Source organism: Loxodonta africana, chromosome 24 (genome assembly GCF_030014295.1).
Source record: "Loxodonta africana isolate mLoxAfr1 chromosome 24, mLoxAfr1.hap2, whole genome shotgun sequence".
NCBI lineage: Eukaryota > Metazoa > Chordata > Mammalia > Proboscidea > Elephantidae > Loxodonta > Loxodonta africana.
The window spans coordinates 48,222,245-48,237,605 of NC_087365.1; the positions used below are offsets into that span (position 1 = coordinate 48,222,245).

Consider the following 15,361-nt stretch of genomic DNA (forward strand, 5'->3'; position numbering starts at 1 on the left):
ACAGTTATTTTTTCCAAGATCCTTTTCTGATACCTCTCTCTAGTCGCAATGTGGTTTTAGGTTTTCTTCAAGCAAACTTCCTACCCCGCCCTCACCTGGAAACAGCAATTTATTGACTCTAAACATCATCCCAACACCTGCAGGCAGGGCAGCTGGAAATATTTTTTTTAAAAAACCAGTGCCGCTGGAAGCATAGAGCATGTTAATCGATCTCATCCTCCAAAATCATTCCCAATGAGACTAGTTTTAAGGTCAAAGTCAAGCAAACAATGTTCAATTGTAGGCTCATATATCAAATCACACACTAACAAACGGTTCTTTAAAATAAATATGACCAAACTTTGAAAAAAGAAAAAAGGCCAGCCCACTAAGTGCTCAAGGGAAAGACACAGGAAAAGTAGCTCTGAGAAGTCACAATCACTTGCAGGACAATAACATCAGCCAAAAATAATGCCTGCAAACAGCCCATGCTGTTCAAGACCTTTGCATCCAATACAACTGGCTGAATATGGCCCTGTCTCCCACTTGGCCCAATGCCAAGGGCTGATGGAGGATTTTCTTTCCACACAAATGTAACCATTGGGTGGTGGTCCGCTTAAAGAAACATTTCCTAAAAGAGAATTCATTATTAACTGTTTATTTAAGAAAGACCATTACACCATACTTTGTACTAAAGTGAAGAGGCTTTATCTCTGTCGCCTAAGAAGTTGTGACCTTTATTTTCTCTTACAGCTTTAAAACCTTATCAGCCTCCCCTCTCCCTTTCCCTAAGAGGAATTCTTAAAATCAACTAAACTCAAATATGTTATTTTTTTTAATATGAAAGCTTCTTTTAACCTAAACTTAAAAAAAAAAAAGTTTTAAACCAACCAAAGTGAATACCTCTTCACGATCTCCTGGAGATTTTTAAAAGTAGAGCTATGCGGTATTTTCTTTAGTAAGAAGGGGCTTGGCTCAACATAATAGTTAACTGGCTTTCCCTTTCAGAAAAGAGAAATTGTATTCTGTAACCATGTGCCATCTACGTAGAAACAGGAATACACTTACCAGCATCTCCATGCAAAACAGACCCAGTGCCAAGACCCAGTTTCTAAGAAACCAGCCCTGCTGCTAAGTAGCAACCAACAATGTTAATTCAGATCAAACTTCTGAGTTGTGGCTTTCAGTTCTACTCCCAATTCAGATAGCAATAATATGCCCAACTCTTAGCAATCTACTTCCCTGTGCCTCAGTTTCCCAAAAAGCACTTTATAACAAGATATTTGACAAAGCTTAAGTTGTAGCAATCTGAGAGCAAAAACACTGAAGGAATCCTGAGGCATGGTAGCACAGTTATTCAGTTCTTTGAAAAGAAAACCATTATACATATTCAGCACGTGAGTGTAAATCCATTCCCTATGCTTCGTACAACTTCTCTAATTTCCTCACACTTCGATATCCTCATCCCAAATAAAGTGGAGTTAACTCGTCCACTAATTACTACCTCAGAGATAAGGTGTGGCGATGTGAGGGAAAAGTTCTTGGAGAGAAAGTGCTAAAAAAAAACAAAAACAGAAACAGGAAGCGTTGTTAATGCGTGTAGTACAATTTGCAGTGCACTGATGAAAGACTCTGAAGTCCCAAACACTCTTACAAAACTCTTTTTTTTTTTTTTCGTCTGGATGATCACAAGCTGCCAGTGGTAAAGGGGAGCTTGATTTATAACCCTATCTCATGACAGAAAACGCTGATTTAGTTCTACAAGTCTGAAAACCAAGTTTAACGTAAACAATCTGAGAAACCAAAGGCCTGAAGTAAAGCAAACTACAAAGTTGCTATGATCAAGATGCTTACTGAACAAATTCTGCTTAATGACAACTTCAGTGGTCAGCTTTCATGTTGCTACATTTAAATATATGGAGGCGCTGGCCTCAGGGTTTTACATTCTTGCCAGCAACTTTTTCTGTATTTATTTGATAATTAAATCTCAAGAGGAAAAAGAAACTCAAGTTACATAAAATTTCTTCTGTTTCTCTAAGATTACAGCTAGAAGTAAAAATCATCTTCCACTTTCCACACAAGTCATTAAGAATTTAAAAGTACCACCGATTACAGTCTGAAACTACAGAACCAAATTACGTGTACCTTAAAAAGAGGGTGATCCAGGAACAATGCTGTTTTGGTTCAGTTCTGAGAGGCTATGTGGTTAAGAAACCCCTAGAAAATAAGAAACAATAATAATTTACTAGAGTTGGTTTTTTTATGAAAATGAAGACACATATTGCTGAGGTTTCAGGGAAACCTAAAAGCTACAAGTAGGAAAGTTTCTGAAAGCATGATGTCATGGTGTGAAGCAGCACGCTGTGGAGTCTACAAAAAAACACAACTGCCTGGAGCCTGGATAAAGAGTACTCTGCAGACACATGTACGTACAATACTGCAGAAAGTTCCTTTCTTAGTCTTATCATCTCATAACAAGAGCTGTGAACGCCTAGGAATTACTTTTTTTTTTTTTTAATAATTTTTATTGTGCTTTAAGTGAAAGTTTACAAATCAACTCAGTCTGTCACATATAAGCTTATATACACCTTACTACTCCCACTTACTCTCCCCCTAATGAGTCAGCCCTTCCAGTCTCTCCTTTCGTGACAATTTTGCCAGTTTCTAACCCTCTCTACCCTCCCATCTCCCCTCCAGACAGGAGATGCCAACACAGTCTCAAGCGTCCACCTGATACAAGTAGCTCACTCTTCATCAGCATCTCTCTCCAACCCATTGTCCAGTCCCTTCCATGTCTGATGAGTTGTCTTCAGGAATGGTTCCTGTCCTGGGCCAACAGAAGGTTTGGGGACCATGATCGCCGGGATTCCTCTAGTCTCAGTCAGACCATTAAGTCTGGTCTTTTTATGAGAATTTGGGTAGGAATTACTTTTTTAAAAAAGGAGTTGGACATCTCATACTCTGCAATCACACAGGCCTGATGTAAAACCTGTGGGGTTTTCCCCCCTTTAACTAATAACTAAATATTTTATTCACAAACGTCCTTATTATATGTTTGATGATGCAAATGTAATTACGTGGAAAATTTTACCAAGAAGTACTTAGTATCTAGCTGTTCATATATTAAATTGTAAAACATGAAAAAGCATATTAACACTAGTGAATCTAAACCATAATCATTTTTTAGAACTAGACTACAGGTAACATAAGAGTTCAATTCCCAAACTTTCAAGTCTAATTTATCTAGAGGTTCCTTCCTTTTAAAGGGCAGTAGTTAGCAGCAAATAGAATTTCTTACCTTGACATGCTTTTAGCATTTTTAGAACATAAAGTGATTTCGTTCATTTCAATTTCTCAGTGTTACTGTAGCTTAATAGACAATAAAAAGTAGCTGTTCACTGTCCACATGATTTCGGAAATAAAATCATGCTCCCTCATTTGTTCTCCAGTATTTTCACAACAACTCAGGTTCTTCTTCTTGTGAATACACCCTAAGCAACTTTCCAGTCTGGAACCCAGCTGTTCCATAATCTCACCCATTCAAAAGACTGGCACAAATGGGAACTGAAAAAGGCCTCTGAGCATCCAAAAAAGATATCTAAGACCACTGATGCAACCCAGCACCGCCTAATACATGGGCTGTAGCCCATCCATGCCTTTTACCAATACCTCCCTCAATCCAAGCCCATCTACACCAGACAACTATGTTTGGGTATCCAGTTTTCTAGTCCAAAGTCGAAGTAAGAAATTAGAATGGGCTGCTAGGACAGACATAATGACAAGAGTAAGAAACAACAGCCAACAACTTAACAGCAAATACAAGAGAAGGAGAGACATGAGAAGTATGGCAGTCTTCAACCATCTGGAACAGCAGATCCCAACTATCTTTACATGATACACGTGACTGATGAGACTCATGTACACATTCACATTCCTATGAGCAAACCCATTTTTTTTTTAAATCCTCCAATCAGGTTCAAATGACAATCCAAAGCCATCACAATTATTCTCAGTGTATCTATCACTTACAGCCACTTACTCCAAGCAATAACAGATAAGAAAGACTGTGTTAAGTCCGACTCCCTTTCTTTCCTACTTAAAAAAAAGCAACTAGAATGCCAGAGAGTGAATTAAATTCACAGCATTACTCAATCTACAAATAATCATTAAACACCTACTGTTCATAGGCAATTTTCTAGGCACTGGGGAGAGGGGAGTTTACAAATAAGATGCAGTCCCTATCCTCAAGGAAGTCACATTTGTATAGGAATAACCTTGAATCTGGAGCCCTGGTGGTGCAGTGGTTAAGAGCTACAGCTGCAAACCAAAAAGGTCAGCAGTTTGAATCCACCAGTCACTCCCTGGAAATCCTACGGGGCAGTTCTACTGTCTTACAGGGTCACTACGAGTCAGAATCGACTTGACAGCTACAGCTTTGGCTTGGTTTGGTTTAACCTTGAATCCAACATAAAAATTTTCTTCCCTTTTTTTTGTGTGTGCTTTAGGTGAACATTTACAGCTCAAGTTAATTTCTCATAAGGAAATTTATAAACATATTGTTTTGTGACATTAGTTGCAATCCCCACAATGTGACAGCACACTCCCCTTTTCACCCCGGGTTCCCTGTGTCCATTCAACCAGTTCCTGTCCCTTCATACCTTCTCATGCTGCCTCCAGACAGGAGCTGCCCATTTGGTCTCATGTATCTGACTGAACTAAGAAGCACACTCCTCACGTGTGTAATTTTTTGTTTTATAGTCCTGTCTAATCTTTGCTTTAAGAGTGGGCTCTGGGAATGGTTTCAGTTCTAGGTTAACAGTGCATCCGGGGGCCACAGTTTCAGGGCTTCCTCCAGTTTCTGTCAGACCATTAAATCTGGTTTTTTTACATGAATGTGAGTTCTGCTCCATACTTTTCTCCCGCTCCACCTGGGACTCTCTCCCCAACATAAAATATTTAAATAAATAATTTACAGACAGTGGCATCTTAATTAGTAATAACAAGTCATTTATAATACACAGCACCTCAAAACTAAAGAAGATCTATAAGAATGTAAAAGACCATTTGGCTTCTAACTGCTGATACAGTAAAAGGCTTCAACCTTTTAATACATAAAATGGGTTTCCAAACACCTATCTCATTGCTGTCAAGTCAATTCTGCCTCACAATAACCCTGTAAGATGGAGCACTTTAACTACTGTGCCACCAGGACTCCTTAAAATGGGTTTGACATCACCTATTTCATATGATAGTAAACAGTAATCATATGATTATTGGAGGGGCCCTGGTGGCACAGTGGTGAAGTGCTTGGGTGCTAACTGAAAGGCTGGCAGTTCAAATCCGCCAGCCACACCATGGGAAAAAGATGTGGCAGTCTGCTTCATGAAGTTTACAGCCTTGAAAACTCTACGCGCGACAGAACAAAACGTTGCGCGGTTCAACACCATTCCCATGACTGGCTGCAGAAAAGACCACTGTGATCCACAGGGTTTTCACCGGCTAATTTTCACCAGTAGATCACCAGGCCTTTCTTCCTAGTCCATCTTAGTCTGGAAGCTCCACTGAAACCTGTTCAGCATCACAGCAACTGACAGATGTGGTGGTCGCGTGAGGTGCACTGGCATAGATTGGAACCTAGGTATCCTGAATGGAGGGCAAGAATTCTACCATTGAACCACCACTGCCCCCCTCCCCCGCCCCGCTCCAGGATACAGCATACCTGATATTCATAAATAATGCTGAAAACACACTATTTAAGAAAAAAAAATGCAGCAAATTTTAAAAAGCACCACATTCAAAGAAAGATTTTTACTTCATTCTTTTTTATATTTGGTGCTTAAATAGATAAATTCTCAGCTAACAGGGAAGTTACTATCTAGAAGTCATATACTAAATGTTCCAGAGTGTAAAGGTTTACTCTACTAGCAACTGAAAGGAAACTTATTTACCTAGATATGTTTGCCTGTCATCTAGGTAAAGGGTCATGGAGCCTCAGTGAGCAGGTGGGTTAAATTGTGCAACAAAGAACCTAAGCCTCTAAGCATAAGCAGACATCATCACATACATGTTGTCCTCTGTCTGACAGCAAAGGACTGCCTAGCATGCTGCACAAAATCACAACGCTATCAGCAGACAACGGCCCTATTTGTATGAGAGTGGAATCTGCAAGGGCAGAAAATTCATGCCTCAGTTACTTTTAGTCTATAGAAAGCTGGGCTTCAAAAAAGCAAAGATGTGAGAGAATCAGACAAGCTCCTCCCTGAAGGCAGCCACTATAGTAACAATTTAAGCATCATTGTCTGCTCACTTCAGCCCCAGAAAGGAAACATTTCCAACACCTTTTCAGGATTAATGAGACACAGACATGTCACTACAGACTACATGGCTGCCTCCATCAGGGTTAAATACAGAATGGAACCTCATACAACATCTCACTGAAACCCCAAATGCCAAGGCAGACTGAATTTCATTGGTCTAGCCTTTTAAAACTAGCCATAAAAGGATGACTACTGCCTAGCTGGAGAACCAAAAAGATATCTTATTCAGGTGATCATCAGTTTAAAGAAACAGTTCAGCAGGCAGTTTCATGCCAAACAGAAAGTTACATTAAATACTCCCAGTGCCATTAGCCCAGAACTGGATATTAAAAATGGCTGGGAAGCAAAGAGGGCAAAAACCACCTAGCCCTATAAAGTTAATTCATTTCCAGTAAAGCAGAATATTATAATTTGAAAGAGATTTGTTTTCTTAGCAACAACTCTGACTATGCTTAATAAATCATTTTTAATTAACTTCATAAAGGATCAGAGCGATAACAGGAGATACACTCTTCAGCACAAAGGTTAATAGAACATCCTCCTCATCATCTCCAAGTTCCACACGTGCACACACGTGCATGCACACACGCAAACCTTTAAATCAGCTTAAAAGTTTCAGCTTAATTTGACTGCACCAATCTATCACAACAAACAAAAGCAAACTGCAAATCTTCAAGCTAACTATTCAAGGGAATGGCAGATGGGGTTCATTTAAAAGACAGTATTACTTCATCACATTTTCTTTCAAACTGGTGTAAAGTTCTAGTGATCACTAGGCAGTCTATGAACAAAAATCATTCCAGCTGAGGGAGGTGGAGGGGAGAGACTGGTGACAATCAGAATCAACTATCCTAAGCAAAGTCACCTGAGCATAATGAGATATTAAAGTGTGGTTCTGTAGAAAGAGCACTGGCTTTGGAGCCAGACAAGACTGCGTTCCAGCAGTAACACTTAACGCCTTAGGACCCTGCGTCAGTTATTTGGCCTCTCAGATAGGCCTCGGCATCCTCAGCTATTATGACCTTTACTCTGCAAAGACATTTGGGAGTATTAGAAATATAACATCAAGGGTCTAGCTGAATGCTTAGCACAAAGGAAGAGCTCCATGAATGGCAGCTTTTCTATCATTAGATAAATCCAATCTGACCTCTGCAACTCCTCTTCTGCAATAAATAACTCTCCCCTGTAATTTTAACAGGAAACCCTGGTGACGTGGTGGTTAAGTGCTACGGCTGCTAACCAAACAGTCCGCAGTCTGAATCCGCCAGGCCCTCCTTGGAAACTCTATGGGGCAGTTCTACTCTGTCCTCTGTCCTACAGGGTCGCTATGAGTCAGAATCGACTCAACGGCACTGGATTTGGTTTTTCTTGGTTTGGTAATTTTAACAAAGCACATGGCAAAAGCTCAATAAATAGCAAATACTGTTATCTAGCAAATTCACTAATCTTGTTCTCAGTCACATAAACATGTATAAATATAAACATATAGCCACACACTTTAAAAAAAAAAAAAAACTATTTTAAATTGGGATAGAGAACATGCTGACTAAAATCAACCCACTCACTGAGCAACCAGTCCTGTAGCTACATCAAATACAGGAACAATCTGATGAGGTACCCCTCAGTAATCATTTTCGTTTAGGGAGAAAAATACCCACGATACTTAAATAGATTTTCTTAGCCTGGTTGACATAATAAAAAACATCTAGGACAGTTATGACTTCCGTATCATATAAAATAAAATGGCCTACTTTGTTCCCATTACTGTTTATCAACCCAAACTCCACACTTCTTTCCAAATTTAGATTCTAGATTAAACAGAAGTAGATGGGTTACAGGTTGAATATTTAGAAGACTAATTTTTAATTGAAAGCAAATACTTTCTTGGATAGATTTTTCCACTTAGGTTTTTTAAAAAAATACTTTTCAGCCCCCTGACTATCCTCTTTAGCAAATAAATGAACACGTACAATCCTAGGAAAGAGAATCAACAGTCTGGATAGAGTATCTGGTGACAAAAATCACTTTTATATCAACCTTACTTACTAGTATGGAACTGTAAATATTTAAAACATAAATTAAGCTATTTGCAGCAATTTCCCATTTTATCACTTTTTAATAATAAATTTTCCTTGCAGTAAGTTTAGTTGAGAGCATTAAGTTGTCCACAAAACAGACATCCATGCGATCCATCCATCAACACAGCTATATATCTTTAATCTTATTATCTCCTTACTAAGTAAAAACAAAAGATTTAGTCAACATTATTTAAGCTTTGTAATACTTGATTCATAGGTAAGCACACTTTGGTGCCAAAGTTCATTAAACAATTTTCGTTGAAAGCAAAGAGTTCTGGACTCCAAGCAAAACTAGAAATAAAAATTAACAAAGATTTGGCTTTTAAAGATCTGGGAATACCTGACTGGTTACCTCAATTTAAGACTAACTATACTAGGGTCACTATGAATGGGAATTGACCCAACAGCAACAGGTTTGGTCTTTTTTTAATACTAGACACGGGCACTAGGGTCACTATGAATGGGAATTGACCCAACAGCAACAGGTTTGGTCTTTTTTTAATACTAGACACGGAGCTCCGGTAGCACAGTGGTTAAGCATTTGACGGCTAACCTAAAAGCCAGCAGTTCAAATTCACAAATCGCTCCTTAGAAACCCTATGGAGCAGTTCTACTCTGTCCTATGGGGTCGCTATGAGTCGGAATCAAGTCGATGGCAATGGGGTTTTTTGGTTGGTGGCGTGTAGTTAAGAGCTGGTCAGCAGTTCGAATCCACCAGCTGGCTCCTTGGAAACCCTATGGGGCTGTTCAACTCTGTCCTATAGGGTCGCTATGAGTTGGAATCCACTCAAAGGCAATGGGCTTGGGGGTTTTTTGTCGGGGGGGGGGGAGTGGTACTTGACATACATGCTGAAGTATTTAGTGGAGATGTACCAAAAAAATTAAGTGGATTAATGAATTAAAAAAGGGATGGATAAATGGAACAGACATATGACAAAGCAAGTAAATCATTAATGGTAAAAAGTAGTGGTAGGTATACAGGTGTACACTGTAAAGTCCCTTAAACTCTGTGATATGTTTGAAAATTTTCATAATAAAATGTGGGGGGGAATAACCACAGCAACTGGCATGTGTTCTCACAGTTCAATCTCTAACTTGCAATTCATATTTTTTGGAACAGCATAAATGCTATAGGAGTCCCTGGGTGGCCCAAACAGTTAAGCACTCGACTACTAGCTAAAAGGTTGTCATTTGAACCCACCCAGAGGCACCTCGGAAGACAGGCCTGGCTATCTGCTTCTGAAAAGTCACAGCCTTGAAAACCCTATGGAGCTGGTTTCACGGGACATCTAAGTCAATCGGCATAATAAAATCTATTAACAAAACATTCTGCATCCCACTTTGAAGAGTGGCGTCTGGGGTCTTAAACACTAGCAAGCAGCCATCTAAGATGCATCAATTGGTCTCAACCCACCTGGAGCAAAGGAGAATGAAGAACACCAAGGACACAAGCCTATTATGAACCTAAGAGACAGAAAGGGCCACATGAACCAGAGACTACATCAGCCTGAGACCAGAAGAATTAGATGGTGCCCGGCTACAGCTGAGGACTACCCTGACAGGGAACACAACAGAGAACCTCTGAGGGAGCAGGAGAGCAGTGGGATGCAGACCCCAAATTCTCATAAGACCAGACTTAATGGTCTGACTGAGACTGGAAGGGCCCCTGTGGTCATGGCCCCCAGACCTTCTGTTGCCCCAGGACAGGAACCATTCCCAAAGCCAACTCTTCAGACATGGATTGGACTGGACAATGGGTTGGAGAGGCATGCTGGTGAGGAGTGAGCTTCTTGGATCAGGTGGACACTTGAGACTATGCTGGCATCTCCTGCCTGGAGGGGAGATGAGAGGGTGTAGGGGGTTAGAAGCTGGTGAAAAGGACAGGAAAAGAGAGTGGAGGGAGAGAGCAGACTGTCTCATTAAAAAAAAAAAAAAAATAGGGGGAGAGTAATTGGGAGTGTGTAGCAAGGTGTATATGGGTTTTTGTGTGAGAGGCTGACTTGATTTGTAAACTTTCACTTAAAGCTCAATAAAAATTATTAAAAAAAAAAAAACCCTATGGAGAAGTTCTATTCTGCACACATGGGGTCACCACGAGTCAGCATCAACTTGACAGCAACTAACAGCGGTATAAATGCTATACCTTGATTTTGCTAAAATTTATTTATTTTATTTTAGGCAAAACTCATGTAGAAAATTATACCAGAATAATTTCAACCAAAAAGGTCTCCTTGTCATAAGAAGTTAATTTTGTAGGCTCCAAAATCCCATTATGAGGGAAGAAAAGCAACTCCAAAATTTACATTTCCTCAAATTAAGCAATTCTATTTCACAAAGTATAACATCAAATAAGGTGATCCAGTTTGAAAGCTCATAAAAACAAGGCCTCTGAAACTGACCTACGACATCTCACAAAAGACTCCTTTTTCATGGAAGTTTCATCTATATGCTGGTGAATTTCACTCTTACTCCAATAAAAGGGCATCAAAGTCAAAAAGCATATGAAAAAATGCTCAACATCATTAGCCATTAAACCCACTGCCATCAAGTCGATTCCGACTCATAGTGACCTTACAGGACAGCAGAGCTGCCCCACAAGGTTTCCAAGGCTGTAATCTTTATGGAAGCAGACTGCCACATCTTTCTCCCATAAAAAACCTGGTGGGCTCGAACTGTGGACCTTTTGGTTAGCAGCTGAGCGCTTAACCACTGTGCCACCAGGACTCCTTTCATTAGCCATTCATTAAGAGAGATGCAAATCAAAACCACAATGAGATACCACCTCACCCATTAGTCCAGGAATGATCAAAACAACTGAAAACAACAGGTGTTGGGCAGTTTGTGGAGAAATGAACCTCCATCCATTGCTAGTGAAAATGTAAAATGGTACAGTCACTGTAGAAAGCAGTGTGGTGGTTCCTCGAAAAGCTGATTATGACCCAACAATCCCAATCACAGGTATACAATCAGAAGTGAAGAACGCAAACAGAAACCTGTACACCAATGTTCATTGCAGCACTTTTCACAATACTATAGGCAAAAGGTGGCAACAACCAAAACGTTTATCATCAGATGCATGGATAAACAAAATGTAGTGTATACACACAATGGAATACTACTCAGCCATAAAGATAAATGAAGTCCTGATGCATGCAACTACATGGCTGAAAAAACACAACATAACACCGTGTCTAATTATTATAGCCAGGATAATGTTAACAGTTTGAACTTTCAGAGTTGGGTAAAAAGTTCCATGAGTCATATTCATTTCTAAACTCAAAATAATCTATATATAAATGGAGTTTCTTGTTAAATCCCAAAAGAAAGCAATTTATTCTGAGGAAACTGTATTTATGGCAACAATTCTAAATACTTAAAGAGTTGCACTTTAAGCCTACTGGGAAGCACTAAGCATTTTTCACAATAAAATTTATTCTGTATCCTTTCCTAGATACCAAATCGGTTTTTTTCCCCTCTAAATTTATAAAGGCATTTCCTTCGCCATCTCCCAAGCTGTAACGACTAAAACAATATGAAACATTTCCACTGTACTTGATCAAGTTCAAAAGTCAACCTACAGAAGTGAAATAACAATGTTACAGGACTAAGAACTGGAAACTGTTCATGACCAGAAGTTTGAAAATTATGTAACAATGACATTTTTAATATTCTTGTCAACTTTCTATTCTAGGTTAGATCTCTTTTTAGACCAGAAAGAAAAATGTGAACACCTGTGCTATGATTTCATACTAGTCACAAAAATTAAGATTTCATTCCTGCTTAAATAAATTTGTTGTTTGCAAATAAGGCAGATGGGGGCAGTCTTTGGAAAATAATTCTACAACGGAGGGTACTGAAATCAAATACCCTTTACTTAATTCTTAACCTAAGCTGAGATCAACATATTTACACAACTACTATAAAGAAACTTTAAAGGTTTTCATTATAAATAATTAACTTTAACTTGGATGCAAAGTTAATTCTCCATAAAAAGTGGTTTAACAGGTAGGTCCCCACCAGATAGGATTAGGAAAATCTGTTATTTCTGACTGCTTTTCAATTACAGTCATTAATAGAAAAATTATTGTTTTCATATACAAAGAAACAAACCAATATTTTGGACGTGAGTTTGATGGGGAGAAACACTGAATTAAGCACTAATCAAGCTGCTGCTCTTTTTTCTGCTCTATAGTAACACTATAAAAAAAATTTTATTTTTTTTATAGTAACACTGTCTAAACAGAGATGAGAATCCTAACAAAACAAGAAGTATGACTCTGCTAAAAGTAAATTTTGTGACAGACTGGGGCAATCTGGTAAAAGTGGAAATCGTTAATGTTGTGATAGGATGTTTGGGATTCGTTTCAAAATAATCGTTTGGGGGAGGGGTACAATATGAAACAAGGCTGGCCTTGGCTATGAGGTAACAATTGTCAAAGATGAGCGACCAATACACAGGGGTTTTCTACAGTATAGTATTTGGCGTCTGTATGTTTTCCATGATAAAAAGTTAAAAAAAAACTTTACATTATTTACTGCAATATTAAAACACCATTTCCCCAGCGTTACTATTAGCGATGTGGGAGTAGAACACAGGCTTTGTGTTGTTTAGTTGTTTGCTCAGGTGTTTTTAAAAAGCCATCGAAGCCAAGATTTTAAACTAGAAACCCTGGTAAGGCCTTGAGTCAGAAAATTCTAAGAAAATGTCAAGAAAAGGGAGGCCACTTTGGATCATGCGTGTTATTATTGAGAAGCAAAAAAAAAAAGGCCCGTTGCCATCAAGTCGATTCCAACTCACTGTGACCCTACAGGACAGAGCAAAACTGCCCCATAGGGTTTCCAAGGAAAGCCTGGTGGACTCAAACTGCCGACCTTTTGGTTAGCAGCTGAACTCTTAACCACTATGCCAAGAGTGCAAACACACTCCTGACTCCTTTGTAAATCTAAACTTCCATGAGTTGCATTACCTTACTGATGGGTATACCTATACAACTAAGTACATAATTACAAAAACTCGGCATGCTTCAATGAAGTCACTGTTCTGAAAATCCCACCTGTCACCAGGGTGATTGAAAAGGCTCCCCCTAGGATCCAATTGTATTTTTAGTGTTAACTTCAACAAGTAGCAATGTCATTTACATTTGGTAAGCACTTTTGATTCCTGAAAGACCCAAATCATCTGAAAACCCAGTTTAACTCACTTCTTCTCCCACCCTCTAAACAATTAAAGCTAAAGGCAGAAGGGAAGAGTGACCTTAAAAACATCCCCACAGCCAGAGAAGGGCAGAACAGACTGAAGCACACATCTTTGCTGGAACAGAAGAAAACTTCCATACAAGCAATACTGCAACACGGAGGTGGGCAAGGGCTTAAAATGAAAGTCAGCCAACGGGAACGGAGGGAATAAAAGCAAAGCTGCAGTGACAAAAAGTTAGAAGTTCGAGATGTAGAGCAAGAAAGGGACAGACAGACATGTTTGTTCATATTTGTACACCATCTTCCCCCTCCAGAACCCGACCCCACAGCAGGTGCTGCAGAAAGGTTTGCTTCTGCCAGCAAGTTTCCCAGAAGTGAGATGACAACAAGAAGCCGGATGATGGCAGAAGAAGCGGACAGGTTGCTCTCAGTGGTGAAAATCCTGCAGTTGGCCACACGGATGAGATGGAAATAACAGCAGCTATCTTTTACAGGCTACCTACTGCAGAGTGTCCCAATTAAACGTAAGCCCCTTTGGGTTAACAACCCAAAACAATGTCCTGGCGCTGGCAGTGGGCACGCTGAGACATTTCCGCTTCCAAGGATCCCAACACGGGTAGGTAGGTCAGTTTCTGCGCCCTCTATCCATTTAATTACACCTTACTAATCGCGCGCTGGGTTTTGTGATCGCGCTAATAAATAATGTTGACGCTTTGAGACACTCTGGTAAGTGCTTTACACGCCCCGTTTCACTGAACCTTGAGAACCTTAAGGGGCAGGGGCGGTATCAGCCCCTTCTGCCAGCTGAAGTGACTGGCCCAAGGGGGCAGAGCGGGGTCAGCCCCCGAGTCGCACACCTGGGCCGCCCCTGCGCCGGCTGTGCCACCGGCCGGGCCGGCCGTGCGCGTGGACCTCGGGGCCCGGAGCCGAGACTCGCCCCTCCCCCGCCTCGGGAACAACTCCGGCATCCAGCGCGCGGCCAGGAATGAGGAAAGGCGGTCGGGGCACCTGTTTCTGGCCCCAGCTAGGGGCCGAGAGGGCCGGGCGCCCGGGGGCCAGGCCGCCCGGCGGCGCGAGGCGGGGGCGCAGGACGACCCGCCTCCTAGGAGAAGGCCCGGCCGGCGGGAGCGAGGCCCGGGAGAGGAGGCCGGCGCGCGGCGCCTCCGAGGCCTAGGCCCCACCCGCCGCCCGCCTCCCCGCGGCTGCGGCGCCCGCGCGAGCGCCTTCGGGCCAGGCCCGGCCGCCTCACCTGGCTGTTGCCCTGAGCGCGTCCCCCGGCCGGCGGTCCTGGGCGGCGGCGGCGAAGAGGGGAAGGAAGAAGGGATAGGAGGAAGGGACGGAGGGAGGGAAGAGGCGGAGTGGCCGTGGAGGGGCGGGCGCCGCCGGGCCGGGGGTCAGGGACCAGGGGAGCCGAGTGAGACGCGGCGGCGACCGCCGGCGCAAACGCTGAGGAGCCGCTGGAGCGCCCGCAGCCTGGCAGGAAGTGACGGGGGAGGGGCCGGCGCCCGCCCCCGGCCCCCGCCCGCCTCCAAGGCCGGCCCCACCCCCACCCGCGCTTGGACCACAAGTTCCGGCGGGCGCTGCGGCGGCGCCGGCGCTCGCAAGGCACGCCGGGAGCCCGAAGGCCTGGGTCCTGCTCTCTGCCCGGGGCGGCCGCGACCCGCCCTGGGCCCCGGGGCATGCTGGGAGTTGTAGTTCTTGCAGGCGCCGCCTGAGTCCGAGGTGGGGCTACTACCCGCTTCCTACTTTTTGCCTGTTTTTCCTTCTTTTAGTCCCTCGGTCCCTGCATTC

The 15,361-nt window shown here is 42.0% G+C and overlaps 1 protein-coding gene across 11 annotated transcripts in view; it reads right to left on the minus strand.

Annotated features, from left to right (window-relative positions):
• STAU1 (staufen double-stranded RNA binding protein 1) overlaps window positions 1-15,019 on the minus strand; it is a 53,341-nt gene extending 38,322 nt beyond the window's left edge. For 2 of the 11 annotated variants that reach the window (XM_064276192.1, XM_064276190.1), the window contains exons 1-2: window positions 14,820-15,016; window positions 2,125-2,196 (exon numbers count right to left, since the gene is read on the minus strand). The gene's annotated coding sequence lies outside the window, so the exon portion shown is untranslated. Of the gene's footprint in view, window positions 1-2,124; window positions 2,197-2,709; window positions 2,807-14,819 lie in introns of all 11 variants that reach the window. The other 9 variants (XM_010591784.3, XM_023550363.2, XM_064276189.1 and 6 more) reach the window with 8 other exon arrangements.
• Between the last annotated feature and the right edge of the window lie 342 nt (window positions 15,020-15,361).